Genomic DNA, 20,772 nt, shown 5'->3' with positions numbered 1-20,772 from the left:
CACTCATCACCATTGCGAGGGGTACCGTTCTGTCACACCATTCACTGCAACTCACTAAGCCACTTCCAAAGGTGCACACAAATCTGCCCAAGACCGGAAAGTGTTGGAAATAAAGATTTTAATGTTTGACACCACATTAACAGCAACTTTACATAAACATTGGATAAAACACTCAAGTGCCTACCCTTGTGTATTGTTAGTTGGTATGATTGCACTAGGACGAGCGTGAGTGTGAGGGGTGGCTCGTGAGATGGGGATGTGCTAATGTAGATAGAGAGAGAGGGACGTGCAAGGTATGTTGGTGTGAGTAAGGATGTGCAGGAGTAGGGTATGGAAGGCAGAGTAATGGGGATGTGATGAGAGGCACAGCAGGATAAGGTTGAGTGTAGCTTTGTACTAACATTTCTTGATCAAATGAGATTATTGAAACGTTTGCGGAACTGCATCCAGGCCCTCCTGAACACATCCCTGCTCGTGCCCTCCTCTGCAATCTGCAACCAGGCTGTTTTGGTCTACTCAATCTCTCCTCATAGGACAATCCCCCCATCCTAGGAACCAGTCTGGTGAACCTTCGTTGCACTCCCTCTATGGCAAGTATATCCTTCCTTAGGTAAGGAGACCAAAACTGTACATAATACTCCAGGTGTGGTCTCACCAGGGCCCTATATAACTGCAGGAAGGCAAGGGGACACAGATTCAAAGTAGTAAAAGGCAATATAGAATTGATGTCAGGAAATTCTTCTTTACCCAAAGCGTGACCAACACACGGAATGCAGTGGAGTGGAGGTGTAAACCGTGGAATCATTTAAGAAGCAATTGGATTCCATGATGGGAGTGGCGGGGGTGGGGAGGGGAGCGGGGGAACTGAAGGGTATTTCTGGAGGAATGAGCTAAGATGGGCCGAATGGCTTTCCTCTTCAGCATTTATCTCGTGAACAGGATTAGTGAGTCAGTCGTGCAGCAACATGGTTTTGATTATCTCGGGGTCAGTCAGTTCTGCAGCAAAGTAGCCTGCACGATCGCAAGCAGTGACACTGCCGCAGGGTCTGAGCTATCACCGTCAGCCAGTTACAAAGATACAAAATCTATACAACCTCACAGCCGCATAGCCACAGAGTCTGCACTACCACCCAGTCAGTCAGTCAGTCAGTCAGACAGCAATAGGATCAGTCACACAGACACAGAGTTTGCACTCAGAAGGTTCATCGGTCTGCTGCTTAGCAACCAGTAGTTGCTATCTAAGTGGCTGATGATTCCAAATGATCCCTTTTCTTACTTTCTAACTCTGGCTGGCACTAAGGGAGAACATTTAACACGTGACAGATTGTTTTTGCTCGAGAAGAGAGATCATTCCACGTATTAAAAATATTTTTATAGGTAAGATTTATTGATGGTCAAAAATATAATTAAGATTGGAATCAGAACTTACCGTCCCAAGCAAGTGCAATAAAATTATATAATGGTCGATAGAGTGTGGTGCGGTGCAGTGCAATTAGTGGAGATGGAAACAACCTAGAACTAAATCTAATCATCATTCAACCACTGTCATTACATGCTGAATCTTGTCCAATAGACTTTGTATCTCATGTTGAATTCAGGTTGTAGCGACATGCCAAATCTTGTGGGACACTCTGAATCTTACGTGGAATTCAGACTGCACTTATGTGCCAAATCCTGTTATGCACTGTATACTGATGCTAAGGTCAGACATCAAATCCTCAGTCCTCCACTCACTCCCTGTTTCAGCTGCTATATTGCCCCCACCCCCTCTGCCAACAAGCAATGGGAACTCAGCTCACTCAACACCCACACAAACAGCAACTCCACTTTTCTTTCACCCATTTTAATTTGAACTCAGCTTGGCTCCTGCTAAGCATCATTCCTGACTGAGAGGGCAGGCAGGAGAACTGCCCCTACATCCCTCAAATATCACCCTCTGGCGCCTGTGAAGTGAAGAAATGCAGCACAAAAGCTGACAGACACCTAATCTAGGGCCGTCTTTTGTCTCCACTAGTCCTATCACCATCTCGTCTGGTTTTGAATACCTCTTAATGTCTCTTCACTTCTCTTTTGTTCTCTCCCAGCCTGGCCTTTTAATCTGACAGCAAAATACTGCAGATGCTGGAAATCCGAAGTAACAACAGAAAATGCTGGAAAAACTCAGCAGGCCAGGCAACATCCGTGGAGAGAAATTAGAGTCAACGTTTCAGGTCAAAACCCTTTATCAAGACTAAAGAGGCACAGGGAATGAAATAGATTAAGAGGCCAGGCTGGGAGAGAACAAAAGAGAAGAGACATTAAGAGGTATTCAAAACCAGACGAGATAGTGATAGGACTAGTGGAGACAAAAGACAGCTTTAGATTAGGTGTGAAATGCGCTGGCAGAATGGGAGACAGCTGCCATATGGGAGAGAGAAAAAAAAGGAAAGGGGGGGTGGGGGGAAACCAAAACAAAGGTGTGGATAAAAAATATAAGTAAAAATGTAATAGGGGCCGAGGTTATGATCTGAAATTGTTGAATTCGATATTGAGTCCAGAAGGCTGTAAAGTGCCTAATCGGAAGAAAAGTGCTGTTCCTCGAGTTTACATTGAGCTTCCGTGGAACAATGCAAGAGGCCGAGTACGGTGAGGTCTGAGTGGGAATGGGGCGGTGAATTAAAATGACAGGTGACTGGAAGCTCGGGGTCACCCTTACGGACTGAAGGGTAGTAGGGATAAACCAGGAAATTACAGGCCAGTGAGCCTAACATCAGTGGTAGGGAAATTATTGGAAAAAATTCTGAGGGACAGAATTGGTCTCCACTTGGAGAGGCAGGGATTAATTAGGGATAGCCAGCATGGCTTTGTCAAGGAAAGATCATGCCTGACCAATTTGATTGAATTTTTCGAGGGGGTGGCTAGGTGTGTGGATGAGGGTAGTGCAGTGGATGTGGTTTACATGGATTTCAGTAAGGCTTTTGATAAAGTCCCGCATAGGAGACTGGTCAGGAAGGTAAGAGCCCATGGGATCCAGGGTGCCTTGGCGCATTGGATCCAAAACTGGCTTAGTGGCAGAAGGCAGAGGGTGATGGTGGAAGGTTGTTTTTGTGACTGGAAGCCTGTGTCCAGTGGGGTACCGCAGGGATCGGTGCTGGGTCCCTTGCTGTTTGTGGTCTACATTAATGATTTGGCTGTGAATGTAAAAGGTATGATCAGTAAGTTCGCAGATGACACGAAAATTGGTGGGGTGGTAAATAGCGAGGAGGGAAGCCTCAGGATACAGGACGATATAGATGGGTTGGTCAGATGGGCGGAACAGTGGCAAATGGAATTTAACCCTGAAAAGTGTGAGGTGATACATTTTGGACGGACTAACAAGGCAATGGAATACACAATGAACGGTAAGACCCTAGGAAAGACAGAGGATCAGAGGGACCTTGGTGTGCATGTACATAGATCCCTGAAGGCAGCAGAACAGGTGGATAAGGTGGTTAAAAAGGCATATGGGATACTTGCCTTCATTAGCCGAGGTATAGAATATAAGAGCAGGGAGGTTATGATGGAGCTGTACAAAACGCTGGTAAGGCCACAGCTGGAGTACTGTGTGCAGTTCTGGTCGCCACACTATAGGAAGGATGTGATTGCTTTGGAGAGGGTGCAGAGGAGATTTACCAGGATGTTACCTGGGCTGGAGCGCTTCAGCTATGAAGAAAGACTGGACAGGCTGGGGTTGTTTTCCTTGGAGCAGAGAAGGCTGAGGGGGGACCTGATTGAGGTATACAAAATTATGAGGGGCATAGATAGGGTGGATAGAAAGGAACTTTTCCCCTTAGTAGAGGGGTCAATAACAAGGGGGCATAGATTCAAGCTAAAGGTCAGGAGGTTTAGAGGGGATTTGAGGAAAAACTTTTTCACCCAGAGGGTGGTTGGAATCTGGAACTCACTGCCTGAAAGGGTGGTAGAGGCAGGAACCCTCACAACATTCAAGAAGCATTTGGATGAGCACTTGAAATGCCATAGCATACAAGGTTACGGACCAAATGCTGGAAAATGGGATTAGATTAGATAGGGCTTGATGGCCGGCGCGGACGCGATGGGCCGAAGGGCCTCTTTCTGTGCTGTATAACTCTATGACTCTATGACTCTATGAATGGAGGTGTTCCGCAAAGCAGTCACCCAACCTGCGTTTGGTTTCCCCAATGTAGAGGAGACCGCATCGTGAGCAGCGAATACAGTATACTAGATTGCAAGAAGTACAAGTAAATCGCTGTTTCACCTGGAAGGGGTGTTTGGGGCCCTGGACAGTGGGAAGGGGGGAGGTATATGGGCAGGTGTTACATCTCCTGCGCTTGCACGGGAAGGTGCCAGGCGAAGGGGACGGGGTGCTGGGGGTGATAGAGGAGTGGACTAGGGTGTCTCGGAGGGAGCGGTCCCTACGGAATGCTGAAAGGGGAGGGGAGGGGAAGATGCGTTTGGTGGTGGGATCACTTTGGAGGTGGCGGAAATGGCGGAGGATGATCCGTTGAATGTGGAGGCTGGTGGGGTGAAAGGTGAGGACAAGGGGAACCCTGTCGTGGTTCTGGGAGGGAGGGGCAGGGGTGAGGGCAGAAGTGCGGGAGATAGAACGGACACGGTCGAGGGCCGTGTCAACCACGGTAGAGGGGAATCCTCGGTTGAGGAAAAAGGAAGACATGTCGGAAGCACTGGTGTGGAAGGTGGCATTGTCGGAGCAGATGCGGCGGAGACGGAGAAACTGGGAGAATGGAATAGAGTCCTTACAGGAGGTGGGGTGGGAGGAAGTGTAGTCCAGGTAGCTGTGGGAGTCAATGGGTTTGTAGTGAATATTGGTCAATAACCTATCCCCAGAGCTGGAGACGGAGAAGTCGAGGAAGGGAAAGGGAAGAGTCAGAGATGGGCCATGTGAAGGTGAGGGAAGGGTGGAAATTGGAGGCAAAGTGAATGAAATTGTCTAGTTCAGGGCGAGAGCAGGAAACGGCACCGATACAGTCATCAATGTATCAGAAAAAGAGGTGAGGGGGGACCCAAGTAGGACTGGAACAAAGAGTGTTAACGGCACCGATACAGTTATCAATGTATTGGAAAAAGAGGTGAGGGAGGGGACCCGAGTAGGACTGGAACAAAGAGTGTTAACGGCACTGATACATTCATCAATGTATCGGAAAACTTTTAATCTATTTCATTTCCTGTGCTTTTTCAGTCTTGACAGAGGGTTTGACCCGAAACGTTGACTCTATTCTCTCTCCATGGAGGTTGCCTGGCCTGCTGAGTTTTTCCAGCATTTTCTGTTGTTATTTCTGACAGTCACTCACGTCTGACTGTAGCTTCCTCTGAAATCCATACAGAGGCTCAGGTGATATTTTTGCATTTCTGGTCACTTACATGCTTCTTCTATCTTTTCTCTTTGGGGAACAGTGTGAAGTTATGGAAGGATTATGCAGGCTGATTAACAGTCTGCCGGGCTATGTTCAATGCTCCTTCCATGGCCGTAACCATCTTTATATCAGATGATAGTCCTATACAGCAGGAGGATTTGAGGGGCTCCCACAACCCATACGATGAGGAGAGGGGGACACACCCACACGGGGTGAGCATCCCGCTGGATGTTAACCCAGAATTCAAAGCCGGAGCTCCGACTCCACTAGCCGGGATTGTCGGGAGGGGGATTTAAACTCTGTATTTCTAGCCGAGAGGCAGGAATGCTACCACTGCGTCAAAGGCTCACTCCCAGTTACATGCTGAAAATCTGTGACCGAAACATACTTCCATTCTTCATAACACAAATCTTCGTCACTTGTGTATGAAGTCGATGGTGCTACATAGTGTAGTGTATGTAACCTGTACCACCTTAAGAGGATACCTTAAGGTGATGGACTACTTTTTGATAGCTCCTGTACATTGTAGTACCGGTGGTGACCACACCGGTATATAAACCCTGAGGAGCAAAGTGTATCTCAGTTCAGCCCTGACCCTCAATCACTAAAGACCTGTTTAATTACTTCTGTAGTCTGTGTCCTGTTATTCAGCATAACTACATTTGAAAACACAGACTCAACAGTGGCGACGAGTCTGATCTTACCTAGCGGCAGTTTTGCATCAAAGGAAGCTTCGTCCTCTGAAACGGGCGTCGAACAAGGACATCCACCCTCAACATCCTGCTGGGCACTGCATCGCACGGGAGGCCATCGGGAACCCGGGTTGGTTTCTGGCCACGAAGTCAAACATCAGTGAACATCCCTTCGACGACAGCGGCGGGTAAGCCCGATCGAGCAGCACGGGGGGGAAGTCGGCCGAGTTGTCAGTGAGAGAAGGGGAGAGAAAATGACGAAAAGGGCGGAGAACACGACCGCAGCCGGTGTCAGGGGCCGGACTGCAATCGGGGCAGAGACGCGCAGCAGCCAGAAAAGCGTTTATGACCACAAGGACCGCGGGAGCGGCGGGGAACAAGAGCAGCAGCGCAGGGGAAAATAAAGGACCGCTGGGAGGCGTGAACGGCAACAGCGCGGGAATCGCCATTTTGAGTCGGCGGGGGAAGAAGACAAGCGCGGGAAAAGCCGCCAGGCGCGGGAAAAGCCGCCATCTTGAAAAAAATAAAAAAATAAATAATAATCATATCCGAAGGGAAAGGAAACTCAGCAAGGATGCCAAAAACGGGTAACATCACTGCTTTTGATAACGATGTGGAAGATTGGGCCACTTATGTGGAACGCATTGAAGTTTACTGTAAAACAAATGAGGTACCGGATGATAAGAAAGCACTAACCCTATTAAACTCGATGGGTGTGAAGACGTACGGGTTATTAAGGAACCTTGTAACACCAGACAAACCGGTAGGGAAGAGTTTGGCGGATATTGTTACTATCCCGCAAGAGCATTTAAACCCCACGCCGCTGCTGATAGCGGAACGATTTAAATTCTACAAAATAATTCAACTTAAAGAAGAAAGCAACGCTGAATTCCTAACCGAACAGCACAAGTTATCAAAGTACTGCCAGTTCGGTACAGGACTAGCAGACGCACTGAGAGATAAGTTTGTGTGTGGGCTCCTAAGGGAAGGAACCCAGAAGCGACTGCTAGAGGAAAAGGACCTTACGCTGGACAAAGCTTTCAGCATTGCAGCATCGCACGAGGCAGCAGCACGAGGCGCTGCAGAGATACAGCAAAGGCCATTGGAATTCAGCACCAATGAAATGGCATTGGGCGCAGTAAAGTGCTATCGTTGCGGAAGGACAACGCATGACCAGAACCAGTGCTAGTTCAAAGATAAAGAATGCAGGCAATGTGGCAAACTTGGTCACATAGCGAGAGTATGCCGGTCAGGAAAGAAGACCAGCAGCAAAAAGTCACCGCAGGAGAAGTACAAAAAAGTACACAAGGTGACAGAGAACAGTTCGGATGAACAGAAGATGGATGCAGACTCCAGCAGTAAGGAACTGGGTTGTCTAAAAATACATAATGTGGGTAACATAGCAGACCACCAAACTATCTGGGTTATGCTTCGGATAGCAGGAGTCCAAGTGAAGATGGAATTGGACACTGGATCGGCATTAACGGTCATGAATAAGCAAGATTACAAAAGGTTATTCTCGCACATTCCCCTGAGGGATACGGAGATTGTATTGAAAACATACACGGGGCAAATAGTATACCCCAAAGGAAAGATAAAAGTAAATGTGGTCTACAATGGTAAAGAAAATCAGAAAATGGACTTGTATGTGTTACCTGATGGAGGTCCGCCACTACTGGGACGGCAATGGATCCGGAGGATAAATGTGGACTGGCATTCCATACAAGCACTGACTGTAGGTGCCTGTAAGGAGGACGACGTCAAACCTAAATGACTGTCCAAAATATTAGACGATGCTAAGGAGGTGTTCCAACAGGGACTGGGAACACTGAAAGGAATTACGGCAAACATCAAGGTTGAAGAACATGCAAACCCAAAATTTTTCAAAGCCAGACCGGTACCTTATGCGATACGACCTGCTGTGGAAGCAGAGCTGGAAGGGCTAGAACATTCAGGGGTACTGTCCAAGGTGGACTGGAGCGAATGGGCCACACCCATTGTTCCTGTCATGAAGCGTTCGTTGAGCAACAAGCCGGGGGAACCTGGGAAGGTTCGCATCTGTGGCGATTTCAAGATCACTGTTAATCCGGTTCTTCACACGGTGCAATATCCGCTTCCGCGGATTGAAGATATCTTCGCTTCGCTGTCTGGCGGGAAACACTTCACCAAGATAGACCTGGCGCAGGCGTACCTACAGATGGAAGTTGATGAAGCGTCACGCCAGTATCTCACGATCAACACACATAAGGGCTTATATCGGTATAATAGACTGGTTTTTGGAGTGGCATCGGCTCCAGTGATTTGGCAAAGGGCCATGGAGCAGGTATTGCAGGGAATCCCAGGCACACAATGCTACCTGGACGACATCCTAATTACAGGAGATAACGATAAGGATCACCTCGCGAATTTGGAGCAGGTGCTCATCAGATTGAAAGAATATGGGCTCAGAGTTAATCGCCAGAAATGTGAGTTCTTTCAAAAGCGAATCTCGTACTGCGGCCACGTCATTGACCAGGAGGGGCTCCATAAGTCACCTGACAAGATCGAAGCTGTTGTAAAAGCTCCTGCACCGGAAAATGTATCCCAGTTGAGGTCGTTCCTTGGGTTGGTTAACTATTACCACAAGTTTCTTCCAAATTTATCCACGGTGTTACACCCGCTAAACACTCTTTTGCAAATGGGAATACCATGGAAGTGGAGCGATGATTGTAAGCGGGCTTTTCAAAAGAGCAAGGCACTGATCACCTCTAAGGAAGTGTTGGCTCACTTTAACCCAACGCTGCCTATTCGCTTAGCTTGTGATGCTTCTCCATATGGTATCGGGGCAGTGCTCTCACATAAGTTTCCAGATGGCTCGGAAAGGCCAGTCGCGTTCGCATCCAGATCATTGACCTCCGCTGAGCGCAACTATGCTCAGATAGATAGGGAGGCTCTCAGCCTCGTGTGGGGAGTTAAGAAATTTAACCATTACCTGCAAGGCCAAAAGTTTACGCTGCTGACAGATCACCAGCTGTTGGTTTCCATTTTCAACCTGTAGTGTCCGTGTGTAGATAAAGACACTGAAGACAGGAGTTGGTTCATAGGTATTTACTAAGCAAGTCTGGGGGGGGTTTCTAAAGGATATACACAATACACAGGCTTATATAGCCCAAGTGGCAATTACCGGCATTACGCACACCTGGGGCTCTTAAAGGCACATACACCATAATTGCTCTTAAAGGCACATACACCACAATTCCTCCCCTTCTAGCTAACTAGTACATCATATTTTAAGTAATTATTAATTACATGTTATATGCAAATATACATTGCTGTATTAATTAATTATAAGTTAGTCTCTCAGGAGGCTTCCTGACTCGGTCCGGATAACGCCTCGGGGGTGTAGTAGTTTCTGGTGGTGTAGTAGGTTCTTCTGGCAAGGCTGATTCGGCTTGAAGGCCAGTGTCGGGTTCATCGGGCTCCAGTATCACCGGATCGGAGGTAGATATGGGTATCTCTACTTCATCGTTAGATGTATAGAGTGGTGGTGTAGGTTGTCCCTTTTCGGATGACTTGATGATTTGGTCAGCATGGCGCCTTATTATGCTGTCTCCGATGTCCACGGTATACATCAGTGGTCCTAATCGTGTGCAGATAGTTCCAGGCTGCCATTTCTCGGTACGGTAGTCCCGGGCCAAAACCGGTTGGCCTATCTGGAAGGCCCTAGTTGGCCATTCATTCATGCCCTGAAACTGCCGGTTCTCCACGTCCCTTCGGATGTTGGGCTTGACCAAATCCAGTCGGCATCTTAGGTTTCTATTGTAGAACATCATGGCGGGAGTTTGGTTAGTAACCATATGCGTTGCATTCCTATATGCAAATAAGAAGTTATCCACCTTGTGCTGAAGTTTTATGTCTTCATTACCCATGGCCTTGATGGCCTTCTTGAAGGTCTGGACAAACCTTTCAGCCAATCCATTGGTGGCGGGATGGTATGGGGCGGACGTGTAGTACTTTACCCCATTGTTCTTTAAGAACTTTCTGAATTCTTCGGACACAAATTGCGGTCCATTATCAGAACATATCTGCTCCGGCAGCCCATTCCTGGCAAATATGGTCCTTAATACGGTGATGGTTTTTTCCGTGGTGGTGGAGGACATCTTTATTACCTCCGGCCACTTGGAGTGTGCATCAACTGCGATTAAGAACATTGAGTCCATAAATGGACCAGCAAAGTCGATGTGCACCCTTTGCCAGGGAGATGAGGGCCACTCCCATGGATGTAGAGGGGCCTGTGGCGGAGCATTTTGGACCTTCTGGCATCCTAGGCAGCTCTTGGTCATGTCTTCGATGTCTCCATCGATACCTGGCCACCATACAAACGCCCTAGCTAGGTTCTTCATTTTCACTCCACCCAGATGCCCCTCGTGAAGCTCCTTTAGCACTTTATCCTGGAGTTTGGGTGGAATCACCACTCTGGATCCACACATCAAGGTTCCTCGGCACACTGACAGCTGTTCTCTTCTTTGCGAGAATGCTGGCAACAGTGGTTCGCCATGTGCTGGCCATCCCTTCACTGTTAAATCGTAGACCCGTGAGAGAGTAGGGTCATTTCTTGTCTCCCTTTCAATGGCAGAATTTGTCACCGGTAGACATTCCACTATGGTAGAGTGGAATATCTCTACTGGGTCTACTGTAGGTGCCTCTTCTATCGTTGGCAAAGGTAGGCGTGATAAACCGTCAGCATTTCCATGCTGTTTTGACCCTTTGTATTCAATGTTGTATTGGTGTGCCCCTAGAAAAAGGGACCACCTCTGTAGTCTTTGTGCCGTCATAATGGGGACACCTTTTTTAGGGTTGAATATGGAGATGAGGGGTTGATGGTCAGTCAGCAAGGTAAATTTTTGTCCGTGTAGGTAATGGTTGAATTTCTTCACTCCCCATACCAGGCTGAGTGCTTCCCTGTCTATCTGGGCATAGTTACGCTCAGCTGAGTTCAATGAGCGTGACGCAAAAGCTATCGGCCGTTCCGAGCCATCAGGGAGTCTATGGGACAATACCGCTCCTATGCCGTAAGGGGATGCATCGCACGCCAGTCTGATTGGTAGTGATGGGTTGTAATGAGCCAAAATTTTCTCGGATGTGATTAAGTCTTTACATTTATGGAAGGCACGTTTACAATCTTCGTTCCATTTCCAAATCACTCCTGTCTGTAGAAGGTCATTAAGAGGGTGTAGAATAGTTGATAAGTTCGGTAAAAATTTATGATAGTAATTTATTAATCCCAGGAATGACCTTAATTGTGAAACATTTTCAGGTGCTGGGGCTTTTATAACTGCTTCAATTTTCTCAGGTGACTTATGCAACCCTTCCTTATTAATTATGTGGCCACAATATGATATCTGATTTTGGAAAAATTCGCACTTGGGGCGATTTGCTCGTAGGCCCCGTTCTTTCAGCCTAGTGAGCACCTGCTCCAAATTGGCAAGGTGCTCGTTGTCGTTTTCTCCTGTTATAAGGATGTCGTCTAGGTAGTATTGAGTCCCCGGAATCCCTTGCAGGACTTGCTCCATAGCTCTTTGCCAGATAGCTGGAGCTGATGCTATTCCAAAAACCAGTCGATTGTACTGGTACAGGCCTTTGTGTGTGTTTATTGAGAGATACTTTTTAGAGGTCTCCTCAACCTCCATCTGTAGATATGCCTGTGCCAAGTCAATTTTTGTGAAACGTTTCCCTCCGGATAGTGAGGCGAAAATATCTTCTATCCTCGGAAGAGGATACTGTACCGTGTGAAGGACCGGGTTTACAGTCACCTTAAAGTCCCCACAGATGCGAATTTTTTTCTGTTCCTCAGAGTTATTTTTCAATGTTTTTTTCATGACTGGAACGATGGGTGTTGCCCATTCGCTCCAATCTATTTTGGATAATACGCCTGCCTTTTCCAAATTCTTCAGCTCTGCCTCGACTGCCGGACGTATTGCGCATGGCACCGGTCTTGCCTTAAAATTTTTTGGAATTGCTGTATCTTCCACTTTTATTGAGGCGGTGATGCCTTTCAAGGTTCCTAGTTTCTCTTGAAACACTTCTTTGGCGTTGGTCAAGATGTCTTTTAATCGTTCAGGTATGATGTCATCATTGTTTTTTTCCTTACTGGTCACCGTCAGTGCCTGAATGGAGTGCCAGTCTAAACGTATCTTCCTTATCCATTCACGTCCCAACAACGGTGGACCACCATCTTGTAGAATGTATAAATACAACTTTTGTATTTCTTTGCCGTTGTATACCACAGGCACCCTTATTTTTCCTTTGGGGTAGACTTTCTGCCCCGTATATGTTTTTAAGATAATGGATGTGTCTTTTAGAGGTATATGCGAAAATAGCCTCTCGTAATCTCGTCGATTTATTACGGTTAGAGCTGATCCTGTATCTAGCTCCATTTTAACTGGGGACCCTGCTATTGTGAGGGTAACCCAAATGGTTTGGTAATCCTCTTTGGCAAGTACATTATGTAATTTGAGACAGCTTAGTCTCTTGTTTCCGGAGTCGCTATCGCTATTCTGGTCTTCGGAGCTATTGTCCGTCATCATTTGTACCTTCCTGTACTTTTCTTTATTGATTTTTTGTTTTCTGTCAGTGGATTTATTTTGTCCAGATTGGCATACCCGTGCAATGTGTCCAATCTTACCACATTGCCTGCATGCTTTGCCCTTGAACCAGCAGTCCCTCTGGTTATGGGTGGATCTGCCGCAGCGATAACATCTTCCGAACTCCTGTGTCATTTTATGGGTGCCGAAGTCCTGTGTCTCTTGTTGTATCTCTGCAGCTCCTTTTGCTGCTGCTTCGTATGATACAGCCATACTGAAAGCTTTGTCCAATGTTAAATCTTTTTCAGAAAGCAGTTTTTTTTGTGTTCCTTCACTTAAGAGACCGCAAACAAATTTGTCTCGAAGATAATCCGATAGTCCTGCTCCGAATTGGCAGTACTTTGATAGCTTTCTTAATTCGGTTAGGTAATCAGCGTTACTTTCATTGTTGTGTTGATTTCTCTTGAAGAACTTGAATCGTTCCGCTATCAGCAGCGGTGTTGGGTTTAAATGCTCCTGCAGGGTATCAACAATTTCTTTAAAAGTCTTGTCCTTTGGTTTGGCTGGAGTGATTAAATTTCGTAACAGCCCGTATGTCTTCGCGCCCATTAAGTTCAGAAGTACTGAAGCTTTTTTTTCATCCGTTATTCCATTTGCAGTGCAATAAACCTCTACTCTTTCCACGTATGTGGTCCAATCTTCTATTTCGCCATCAAAAGCCTCAATATTACCAGATTTAGGCATTTCAGAAAAGATATGGCGCTTACCGCGCTTTTTTTTTTCTCTCTGTAGCAACGATATGGCGCTTCCCGCGCTTTCCCGCCGCTGCTACCGATAACAACGCTGTTTTACTGTGGTTTCCGTTTATTCACTGTTGGAGTCTCGTTCCCGACGGAGGTCTAAACGCTGACCTGCTTGCCGCGCCGGCCGTCTCTTGAGTGCACCCTCCCAGTCCATTATTGCTCGCCTCCGATTTCGCTGCCTGTCTCAGCTGTAGAGCCCGCCGCTGGAGCTCCAGCCTGACGCCCAGGAAGGATTAGCGCAGTACCTGTCACCAACTTGGCCAGCTGGTGAAACCAGTTTCTCTTACTTCCTTGAGTCTTCTGGACGCTGGAGGAATCGATGTCCTTGAGGTGCTGCCGAATTGCAGGTAAGTCCGTTTCCACTTCGTCGCCACTGTAGTGTCCGTGTGTAGATAAAGACACTGAAGACAGGAGTTGGTTCATAGGTATTTACTAAGCAAGTCTGGGGGGGGTTTCTAAAGGATATACACAATACACAGGCTTATATAGCCCAAGTGGCAATTACCGGCATTACGCACACCTGGGGCTCTTAAAGGCACTTACACCATAATTGCTCTTAAAGGCACATACACCACACAACCCTAAGAAGGGTGTTCCGGTAATGACGGCGCAGAGGCTTCAGAGATGGTCCCTTTTCCTAGGGGCACATCAATATGATATTGAATTCAAAGGTACAAAGCAACATGGTAATGCTGATGGGCTGTCGCGCCTGCCCCTACCTACAGCGGAAGAGGCATCGGCAGTTGACCCTGTCGAGATATTTCACTCGACCATCATCGAATGCTTACCAGTCACCAGTGCGGGTATTGAGAGAGAGACCCGAAATGACCCGACACTGTCTCGGGTCTACGACTTGACAGTGAAGGGATGGCCAGCACATGGCGAACCACTGTTACCAGCATTCTCGGCCAGACGAGAACAGCTGTCCGTATGTCAAGGAACATTGATTTTTTGGAACAAGGGTGATTATTCCTCCTAAATTAAGGGAGAGAGTTCTGAAAGAATTGCACGAAGGTCATCTGGGGGGAGTCAAGGTGAAAAGCCTTGCTAGGGCTTATGTGTGGTGGCCAGGTATCGACAAACAAATAGAGGATCTGACTAAAAGCTGCTCAGGGTGCCAAAAAGTTCAAAATGTACCTCCAATTGCACCGCTGCATCCGTGGGAATGGCCTTCAACCCCATGGCAACGTGTGCATATCGACTTTGCAGGTCCATTCATGGATTCCATGTTTTTGATAGCAGTAGACGCACATTCTAAATGGCCAGAAGTGATTAAGATGTCGACCTCTGAGAAGACGATCGCAGTTCTAAGAACCATATTTGCAAGGAATAGGTTGCCGGAGCAAATATGTTCAGACAACGGACCACAGTTCGTGTTAGAAAAATTCCAGAAATTCATGAAAAAGAATGGGGTGAAACACTATATATCTGCCCCATATCATCCGGCTACAAATGGGTTGGCCGAGAGATTTGTACAAACATTCAAAAAGGCGATAAAGGCCATGAGTGAAGAACATATTCCACTACAACACAAGGTGGACAATTTCCTGATGGCGTATCGAAACGCCACGCGTGCAGTGACAAATCAAAGCCCTGCCAAAATGTTCTATAACAGAAGGTTGTGGTCCCGGTTGGATTTGTTAAAATCCAATGTGAGAAGGGAAGTCGAAAACAAGCAATTCCAGCATGTAAATAACAAGGCCACTCGTAGTTTCGAAATAGGACAACCAGTGTTGGCCAGGGACTATAGGGATGATAAATGGCAGCCTGGAACAATTCGTGCACGACAAGGACCCTTGATGTACATGGTAGACGTTGGAGAGAACGTAATACGACGTCATGCTGACCAACTTGTGGAATCGAGAACAAGGGTCGACCCCATGTCTACAGCAGAGACACCAGTTGAAGAACTTATTGAGCCTGTAGCATCTACCTCAGACTCGAACGTACATGATGATGTTCAATCCATAGGAGATCAAGTGGATGAGTCACCCCAGCAACGAGAACCAGAGACCCCTGAAAGGCGTTATCCGGCCCGGATCAGGAGGCCTCCTCAGAGACTGAATCTTTGAACAGTTTTGTGTGTAAATTGTATATATGTTATCCATGTAATGTTTAATTTGGGGTGTACACTGTTAAGCTAAAAGGGGAGGAATTGTAGTGTATGTAACCTGTACCACCTTAAGAGGATACCTTAAGGTGATGGACTACTTTTTGATAGCTCCTGTACATTGTAGTACCGGTGGTGACCACACCGGTATATAATCCCTGAGGAGCAAAGTGTATCTCAGTTCAGCCCTGACCCTCAATCACTAAAGACCTGTTTAATTACATCTGTAGTCTGTGTCCTGTTATTCAGCATAACTACATTTGAAAACACAGACTCAACACATAGAATGTCTGAAAAATGTAGCAAGAATAGGTAAATGATGGGTCAGGATCCTATGTACCTTCCTACCTAATACATGTAGTAAACAGAGAGACATAGAAACATAGAAACATAGAAGATAGGAGCAGGAGTCGGCCATTCGGCCCCTTGAGCCTGCTCCGCCATTCAACGAGATCATGGCTGATCATCCAAATTTAGTACCCGGTCCCTGCTTTCTCCCCAGATCCCTTGATCCCTTTATCCTTAAGAAATATATCTAACTTCTTCTTGAGTATATTTAATGAATTGGCCTCAACTGCCTTCTGTGGTAGAGAATTCTACAGGTTCACCACTCTCTGGGTGAAGAAATTCCTCCTCATCTCTGTCCTAAATGGCTTACCCCTTATCTTTAGACTGTGACCCCTGGTTCTGGACTCCCCCGCCATCGGGAACATCCTTCCTGCATCTAGTCTGTCTAGTCCTGTTAGAATTTTATAAGTTTCAATGAGGTCCCCTCTCATTCTTCTAAACTCTTGGAGAGTTGGAGATATGCATGTTTTACGTATGCAGCTATGTTGTGCAACTTCCTGACACCACTACCTCCTGCTTCAACAGGCTTACAGTAGGTTTAAATTGAACATGAAGGTAATAGGCATTCTACAGAGCACCACCAAAATGAAAGAGATTAAAAGTGATGAGTGTTGTGTATGTACCTTTAAGAGAAGAACTGATTCTCTACTGCAGTACCGGCAGTGACCACCCCTGTATATAAAGCCATAGCAGGCTTCTGTATTTCAGTCTTAAGTTACCCTCTGTTCAGTAAATACCTGTTATTATTGTTCTCCTGCAGTCCGTGTATTATTTATACTCGGACACTACATTGGCGACGAACAGGTTCGAACTCACCTGCAGTACTGCATCACCTCACGGGGATCTTTCCCTGAGAAGAAGCTTCTTGGAGGTCGAAGTCAGAACAACGGGCGTCGACCGCGGGCAACCGCCCAAGGATCCATCGGAGTTCGGAGAGTTGCAGGAGAGGCTGTGGAGAGCTGGGCTTGGCTCACCAGTCAAGGTGTTCCAGCAAATCGTGCTGGTAGCAGGTAGTGCGCTGACCCTTCCGGACTGCGGCGGGCTCGAGCTCGATTGAGCGGCTCTGCAAAGCGGCCATGCAGCGTCGTCAGGAGGAAAAGAGAGAGGGAGAGAAGGTGGAGCGCACAGGGCGCGGTCGGTGCTCAAGAACAGGGCAGTGTAGCGAAAATAAAACAAGGGGAAGGAAAAGTGAGATGCGCCGAAGCCGCGGGTCGCCGCCATTACCCTGCAGAACGCTAGGAGCAGCGTGGCAGCAAGGGGAAGAAGGAAAAGCGCGGGAGGCGCCATTTTATTCCATTGGGGAAGAAGGAAAAGCGCAGGAGGCGCCATTTTAATCCATTGGTGAAGAAGAAAAAGCGCGGGAGGCTCCATTTTAAATCACCCAAGATGCCGAAAAGTGGCAGTATCACTGCTTTCGACAACGAGGTAGAAGACTGGACCACGTATGTGGAAAGAATTGAAGTGTACTGCTAGGCAAATGAGGTGGCCGATGGAAAGAAGGCGTTGGTATTATTAAATTTGATGGGCGCGAGAACGTACGGCCTATTGTGGAATTTAATTACCCCAGCTAAACCAATGGAGAAAAGTTTTGAGGAGATTGTTAATATCTTACAGGAACACCTAAACCCTACACCGCTGCTGATAGCAGAAAGATTGAAGTTCCATAAAAGAAACCAGCACAAAGATGAGAGCAATGCTGACTATCTTACGGAACTATGCAAGTTATCGAAGCACTGCCAGTTCGGAGCAGGACTGGCAGACACCTTACGGGATAAGTTTGTCTGCGGGCTCCAGAGTGAAGGAACCCAGAAACGACTACTTTCGGAAAAGGACCTGACGCTACAACAGGCTTTCAGCGTGGCAGTATCCTACGAAGCAGCAGCACGGGGAGCTGCGGAAATACAACAGAAACCACAGGAATACAGCGCTAACGAAATGGCGTATGGAGCAGAAAAGTGCTATCGCTGCGGCAGAACAACCCATGATCAGAAGGACTGCTGGTTTAAGGACAAAGTATGCAGACAATGTGGGAAAATGGGACACATAGCAAGAGTCTGCAGGTCGGGAAAGAAAACCAACACTACAAGAACTACTAAGGAAAAGTACAAGAAAGTAAAGAAATTGACAGACAGTAGTTCGGAAGATCAGGAGAGTGATAAGGACTCTGGGAGCAGGAGACTAAGTTGTCTAAAGTTACACAACGTGATCGCAAAGGAGGATCACCGAACCATTTGGGTCACCCTCATGATAGCAGGGTCCCCAGTAAAGATGGAATTGGACACAGGATCAGCCCTAACTGTCATGAATCGACGAGACTATGAGCGGCTATTCTCACACATACCCTTGAAGGACACGTCCATTGTATTGAAGACATACACGGGGCAAAAAGTCTACCCCAGAGGAAAAATAAGGGTGCCAGTTGAATACAACGGCAAGGAAACACAGAAACTGTATCTATATATACTACCAGATGGAGGACCACCATTATTGGGATGTGAATGGATCCGAAAAATACAATTGGATTGGCATTCCATTCAGGCGCTAACTGTGACTGATAAAAAGGATGATGACGTCACACCTGGACGACTGTCAAAAATTCTAACTGACGCGAAAGAGGTGTTCCACCAAGGACTTGGGACTCTAAAAGGAGTAACGGCAACGATAAACATCGAAGATAACGCAAACCCAAAATTTTTTAAGGCCAGACCGGTACCTTACGTGATCCGCCCAGCCATTGAAGCAGAGTTGGAGAGTCTGGAGCGTTCGGGTGTGCTGTCCAAGGTGGACTGGAGCGAGTGGGCCACACCCATCGTTCCTGTAATGAAGAAATCATTGAGCAGCACGCCTGGGGAACCGAAGAAGGTTCACATCTGTGGGGACTTCAAGGTAACTGTGAACCCAGTCCTGCACACAGTACAATATCCACTTCCATGGATAGAAGATATTTTCGCCTCACTATCTGGAGGGAAACGCTTTACAAAGATTGATCTGGCCCAAGCGTATCTACAAATGGAGGTGGAAGAAGCATCTAGGAAATACCTCACAATAAACACTCACAAAGGCCTTTACCAGTACAATTGACTGGTATTCGGGGTAGCATTAGCCCCGGCTATTTGGCAGAGGGCGATGGAACAAGTCCTGCAAGGGATCCCGGGGACCCAGTGTTATTTGGACGACATCCTGGTTACGGGCGAAAATGACAATGAACACCTTGCCAACCTGGAGCAGGTGCTCACGAGATTACAGGAATATGGGCTACGAGCCAACCGCCCCAAATGCAAGTTCTTCAGGAGACAAATCTCGTATTGTGGCCACATGATTGATGAGGAAGGGTTGCATAAGTCGCTGGACAAGATTGAGGCTGTAGTCAAGGCTCCAGCACCGGAAAATGTGTCGCAACTGAGGTCGTTCCTCGGGTTGGTGAACTACTACCATAAGTTCTTGCCGAATTTATCTACAATTCTGCACCCACTGAACGCCCTGCTGCAAACTGGAGTAACATGGAAATGGAGTGATGAGTGTAAGCGTGCCTTTCAGAAATGTAAATGCTTAATCACTTCAAAAGAAGTATTGGCCCACTACAATCCAACACTACCGATTCGGTTAGCATGTGATGCGTCTCCCTACGGCATCGGAGCGGTGCTGTCACACAAATTCCTTGACGGTTCAGAGAGGCAAAGAGCCTTTGCGTCCCGCTCGTTAACCTCAGCCGAGCGTAACTACGCCCAGATTGACAGGGAGGCCCTCAGCCTGGTGTGGGGGGTGAAGAAGTTCAATCACTATCTGCACGGGCAGAAATTCACCCTACTGACTGATCATCAGCCCCTGGTCTCCATTTTTAACCCAAAGAAGGGCGTTCCGGTGATGACGGCCCAACGGCTGCAAAGATGGTCACTTTTTCTGGGGGCACATCAGTACGACATAGAGTACAAGGGTACGAAACAGCATGGAAACGCTGATGGGCTGTCGCGCCTACCGTTGCCTACGGTAGAGGAAGCACCTGCAGTGGACCCTGTTGAGATATTCCATGCGACCATAGTCGAATGTCTACCTGTTACAGACTCAAGTATAGAGAAGGAAACCCGAAATGACCCGACGCTCTCTCGGGTCTATGATTTGACGGTGAAGGGATGGCCAGCACATGGCGACTCACTGTTGCCAGCATTCTCGCCAAGGAGAGAACAGCTGTCAGTGTGCCGGGGGACCTTGATGTGTGGATCCCGAGTGGTAATTCCACCCAAGTTGAGAGATAGAGTGCTCAATGAGCTTCATGCGGGTCATCTGGGAGGGGTAAAAATGAAGAGCCTAGCCAGGGCGTTTGTGTGGTGGCCGGGAATCGATAAAGAAATCGAGGATGTGACCAAGAGATGCACAGGATGCCAGAAGGTCCAAAACGCTCCACCACAGGCCCCGCTACATCCATGGGAGTGGCCCTCATCTCCATGGCAACGGGTACACATTGATTTTGCTGGTCCATTTATGGACTCAATGTTCCTAATCGCTGTGGACGCCCATTCAAAATGGCCAGAGTTCATCAAAATGTCCTCCACCACCACGGAGAAAACTATTGCAGTCCTAAGGACCATCTTCACCATGAATGGTTGCCAGAACAGATTTGCTCCGACAATGGGCCACAGTTTGTGTCCGAGGATTTCCGGAGGTTTCTGAGGAATAATGGGGTGAAACATTACACATCTGCCCCATATCATCCAGCCACAAATGGATTGGCTGAGAGGTTTGTTCAGACCTTTAAAAAGGCAATAAAGGCAATGTATAATGACGACATACCACTACAACACAAGGTGGATAATTTCTTGTTTGCTTACCGGAATGCGACACATGCAGTCACCAACCAAGCTCCAGCCATAATGTTCTTCAACCGAA

Source organism: Somniosus microcephalus, chromosome 11, assembly GCF_052327205.1.
Source record: "Somniosus microcephalus isolate GS21.2 chromosome 11, FLI_Smic_1.0, whole genome shotgun sequence".
Taxonomy (NCBI): Eukaryota; Metazoa; Chordata; class Chondrichthyes; order Squaliformes; family Somniosidae; genus Somniosus; species Somniosus microcephalus.
Note: the sequence above shows the minus strand (reverse complement) of the source record.